The sequence below is a fragment of the Tachypleus tridentatus genome, unplaced genomic scaffold, assembly GCF_004210375.1.
Source record: "Tachypleus tridentatus isolate NWPU-2018 unplaced genomic scaffold, ASM421037v1 Hic_cluster_1, whole genome shotgun sequence".
Classification (NCBI taxonomy): Eukaryota; Metazoa; Arthropoda; class Merostomata; order Xiphosura; family Limulidae; genus Tachypleus; species Tachypleus tridentatus.
The window spans coordinates 34,243,730-34,249,662 of NW_027467777.1; positions in this window are offsets into that span (position 1 = coordinate 34,243,730).

Genomic DNA, 5,933 nt, shown 5'->3' on the forward strand with positions numbered 1-5,933 from the left:
CTAGATATGTACAATATTTAGGGATAGACCCTAGATATGTACACTACAGGGATAGACCCTAGATATGTACACTACTTAGGGATAGACCCTAGATATATACACAACTCAGGGATAGACCCAGGATATGTACACTACTCAGGGATAGACCCTTTATCTTATTAAATATATGGTTTTCTTGGTCTGAATTATCTGGTAACATTACTGCTTTACGATGCTGTAGAGCATCTACTCTGGAGAAATATCTCCCGTATCTCTGTACAGCAATTCTTCTGGACCCTCCTTCTGGTATCCCTTGAGTATTAGAATGAACGTGTCTTGCTTCATTGGTTACCAAAGTACGTTTTGTAAGATGTTTATTAGACGGAGTGTGATTGGCTGATACCGTGTTTCTCTACCAGACTTTACTCTGAACGTTATCTATTAGTATGTGTTACAAACACAACTGGATCAAAAGACGTGCGATCCATATTACTGAATCGTCAAGAACAGTTGAACTATATTATTATGTCACGTGAGTTGGGCTTAAAACAAACACGCGATAAGTTTACGTGTAATATATCTGCTGTGGTACACACAATACAGATATCTGTGACACCTATATATACTGTTGTTGCTACACAACACAGTAATTTATTAAATAATACTGTTGTTGCTATACTACACACTGTTGTATAAAACGGTGTAGTTGCTACACGACACATTAATGTGTTAACTTAAGTATTGTTGATTGCGAAATGATTTATTTTTAACATTCTCGGTAAAACCGTATATTATGTTTGGTTTTAACAATATTTTCTTGACTAAGCTTTGCACGAGAACATCACACGTTTTGTACAATAACTGGTCATTGTTACAATTTTCTATCCACTAAACGGTGAACAAGTCCTTCAAAACATATCCGATGTTGCACAATTACAAAATATGTCCAAGCAAGTTTATTTCTGTTGTATAATAAATCACGTGTCTTCAAGAATCATGAGACTTCTGGAAAGTCTGTCAAGGAATAGCCACCTTTCCTGACACTACGTTTCCAAGTTCTCGTCGTATTAAGAAACGGTGGTTTCATCTTTATCTCAACTTTGTTTAATTGGAAAACCATCTTCAAAATACGATCCACAACTCATTTATGAATAGCAGGTGAAGATTTCTTTGTCTTTTATCAAGTTCACGTTCAAAAGTTTTTGTGTTTTTTTAAAATGTAACAGAAAGTCTATAAGTTGTACGTTAGAAAGAACGTGGTAAGATAAGTTGTACGTTAGAAAGAACGTGGTAAATGAGTTGTACGTTAGAAAGAACGTGGTAAGATAAGTTGTACGTTAAGAACGTGGTAAGATGTTGTATGTTAGAAGAACGTGGTAGATAAGTTGTATGTTAGAAAGAACGTGGTAAGATAAGTTGTATGTTAGAAAGAACGTGGTAAGTAAGTTGTACGTTAGAAAGAACGTAAAGATAAGTTATTACGTTAGAAGAACGTGGTAAGATAAGTTGTATGTTAGAAAGATGGTAAGATAAGTTGTATGTTAGAAAGAACGTGGTAAGATAAGTTGTACGTTAGAAAGAACGTGGTAAGATAAGTTGTACGTTGAAAGAACGTTAATAGAGATAAGTTGTATGTTAGAAAGAGCGTGGTAAGATAAGTTGTACGTTAGAAAGAACGTGGTAAGATAAGTTGTATGTTAGAAAGAACGATGGTAAGATAAGTTGTACGTTAGAAAGAACGTGGTAAATAAGTTGTACGTTAGAAGAACGTGGTAAGATAAGTTGTATCAATAATTACATTTCTTACCAGACGTATTAAACCCTAAAGCTCTTGCTGTAAACACATCTCCTTTGTTAAGCTATAAATATTTAAAGACTAAAATATTAGCGTACCATACGTAATAATGTAGTCTTAATAAGAACCAACCTCATTTATAACACATGATTAGTTATTGTTGAACTATGAACGGTAACTTTCAGTTAACTTAGAAACCCAACAAAAGTGTGAGTCACAACAATCGAAAACATGTTATCACCTTCGCTGTCTTCCTAAAACAATGAAAATTCCGTTCACTGTTTATAAGAATTAATTATATTCCATCAGGCGCGTGATTTAGAAATAACCTATAGGGGAGGTAACAAAACATGTTTAATTAACCTGAATGTGACGTATATCCCCACGCAGTGCTTCCCCTTATGATCCTGTTTAGGACTTCCATCACACGCGTCGGAGATAATCCATAATCTCTGAGCAAACAGTAAATCGGCCCAGCGTGGCAAAGTGGGTTAAGGCGTTCGACTCTCGTAATCTTAGGGTCGCGGGTTCAATCCTGGTCGCGCCAATCATGCTCGCCCTTTCAGGCGTGGGGGCGTTATAGTGTGACGGTCAATCTCACTATTCGTTGGTAAAGAGTAGCCCAAGTTGGCGGGTGGTGATGACTAGCTACCTTCCCTCTAGTCTTACACTGCTAAATTAGGGACGCTAGCACAGATAGCCCTCGAGTAGCTTTGTGCGAAATTAAAAAAAAACAACAAAACAAACAACCAGTAAATATATGATGTTTATCTTTATCGATTTAGTTTAATATATTTCGAGAGTGACACTCATAGCACAGAATCCTTTGAAATGACGCTTGAAAATGATTAATATTAAGTGACTTCAGTATCTGTGAGATTCATTCTCGGTGCGGAGGCGTTCTTTCATATCATGCACAAAGGAAAGATGGGGTATGGAGAAGTGATGAGGTCGTCTGAAGACTATGGTTTGAGAATACATAAATATAATCTCCAACTCACCTTCGAGATTCGAGCAATCTTTCGCTAAATGAACTGGAACATTTCCGGAATATTTCAGCTTCGTCAACGACTATATGCAGTAAACATACACTTAATTTATTTATGATCGATTAACTTTATTTGTTCATGACTATATCCAGTAAAGATGTGATGAAAAAATTAGTGCATTATATTACATTTAAGTTTTAAACATGAGTTCCTTTTTAAACATATTGGACGACCAGGGCTCTGTTTTATGAGCCAGAGTCGTTATATCTCCCAGGTATGTTATTAACAAATGTTAACAAGTCTTACGGACTTTACAATGTATGTAAAACGAGTCGTTTAATTTCTTCGCAGAATCTATTATTCTGATAAGATATCTTTATGAGTTTTTGTGTCATGATAGATATGAAATAATGAATATTAAATTACCTTTCGGTGTTAAAACAATAGAAATAGAGCTAAACATATGGGTAAATAGAATGAACAACGCACATTACATAACTTCTACGTTATTAGGCGCTTTGGTCATTCTTGTACTCCTCCAAGTGACAGTAAAAGTTTACGTATCATGACCTTTAGTATAGTAAATGCATCCTTATGAAATCCGGCAAGGTTTTTTGGTACATTATATATTTTTGTACTCCAGGAACTATACTTTAATGTATGTAGTTTTACTAAAGATTTGTTTGAGACATTTAGAGTCAAAGTGGGACCCAAACTCTGACTTTCTTTAGTGTATGATGGATGTCGTGTTAACATTAAAATACTTTGATTTTATTTTTTTTTCAAATTTTGTTTCCATTTGTTTGGAATGAATTTTATGCAAGAATAGACGACAACTAGCTCAGCTATCCGTCCTTAATTTAACAGTAAAGAGACAGGGAACATAGCTAGTCATACCACCAACTCTTGAGATACTATCTAATATACTGGTATTGACCCTCATTATATAACGCCCCACGGCTGAAACAGCAAGTATGTTTGGTGGGTCGGAGATTCGAACCCACGGCCCTCAGATTGTGAGTTAGAGCGTCCTATTCAGTTGACCATCCCTTCAATTTCCGTATTCTCTAGACTTTCCTAAATGAGTATCCAAAGTATCTCATTTCTCTTATTTTCTCTACCTGCTAAATATATAAAATGTGAAACTACAAATAACATTTCGAACAATTAATTTCGATCTAGCAGTGTTAACCAAAGTAGATGTGACGTAACAGTTCTCTTTGTAGGCTTAGCTTAGATATTTCAGGCTAAAGACACCAGGCTATGCTGTTCAGTTCTGTTGAACTTTATCGATGAAACATGAAACAACTAGATTACTGACTGGTTCTCTTCTTCTGTCCAGGCCTCGCATGGCCAGATGGTTAAGATACTCGACTCATGTAATCTGAGGGGCGCGGGTTCGAATCCCAGTCACACCAAACATGCTCGCCCTTTTCAGCCGTCACATAATAACGTTATGTGACGGTCAATCTATTCGTTGGTAAAATAGTAGCCCAAGGGTTGGCGGTGGGTAGTGATGACTAGCTACCTTCACAATAATCTATCACTGCAAAATTAGGACGGTTAGCGCAGATAGCCCTCGTGTATCTTTGCGCTAAATTCAAAATAAACCACACCAATCACTGCTGTGAAAATTGGGGTATTGAAACCGTTTAGCAAATAATAATTAAAATCCAGTTAGATCAGTCACAAGTTCAGTTACAGTGTTATCACAATACGTTCAGTTACAGTGTTATCACACTATAGATTAAATATGTTTCTTAAAAACAAGCCAACATTAATAAAAGTCAGTAGTGAATACGACACAACAGAGGTGACAACCAGCCGGTGAACTGTACCATTTCCGAAAGTCGACGTTGACTTATTATAGTACTTTAATTATTCATCATAAGACGTATTTTTTGGGTTTCGTGTTAACGTAAACGATTTTTCTACAAAATCAATGAAAATGTGAAGTAATAATTGTAGAGAGATTACTTAAGATTAACACTCAAATGCTGCTTGCACAGCGCGACTAAATTGATTTATATGTTATAAAACAATAATTGTTTTGCCTAGAAAATGCCAGAGGGTCTCTAGTGATTTGTATCGGCTGGTCACGAACAAGCAACAGGTAAAGCAAACACTGGGAAATTTGTTCGTAGTGTTTGTTTTGTTAAATTTCCTGAAAAGCTACACGAGGAATATCTGTGCGAGCCGTCCCTAATTTGGCAGTGTAAGACTAGAGGAAGGCAGCTAGTCATCATCACCCACCGCCAACTCTTAGGCTACTCTTTTACCAACGAATAGTGGGATTGACCGTAACATCATAACGCCCTCACGGCTGAAAGCGCGAGCATATTTGGTGCGACAGGGATTCGAACCCGCGACAGTCGGATTACGAATCGAATGCCTTAACCCGGCCATGCCGTGCTTGTTCGTAGTGAAACTCGGGTAAGAAGACGTACTGACCATAACAGTGAACGTTTGTACTGAACTAAACTTTACTGACCATTGTAGATATTTTGTGTTATTTCTTATGACCATGCAAAACCTCGTTCTATTGGCTTAGTACTGTCGTAGCTGGTGATATACATTGCTACTCACCCAAGTGTCTTAGAGTTGCCAACAGAAGTGACAAGTCCTTGTTTTAAATAACAATCAGGAATCGATGGCACAGTTCTTGTACACGTTCATAACCGCTGAATCTATAACCATTCAGAATCAGTAAACACGTTCTTACTGACAATAGACCATCTAGTATGACTGTATTTGTCTTGAGACTACAAAAAACATCACACTCCATTCTTTTGGGGTGAATTAGTTATAAGAGTGACAGTTAAATTCCACTTTTGTATTAGATAAATGTAGCCCAAGTGTTGGCGGTGGGTGCTCTTGAGAAATTGTCAACAGGCTACGTGTGTTTCGCTCACAGCGGGTCTCGCAAACCGATACGTAAATAGTAACCCTTGAATAGCTTTGGGCGAACGAATGTCTAAACCAAAATAAATTCATCTTCCTTATACATGTAATTTAATCTTACCGTAAATACAATGATTACTCGCAACTACACTCCACGTTAAGTTCGATTTTCTGACTACAGACTTAAGTACTCAACGAAATAATCTCGAAACACAAGTCATTTCTATTGTTGTAACCAATGAAACAGCAGCCCTTGGAAACTAATTTCT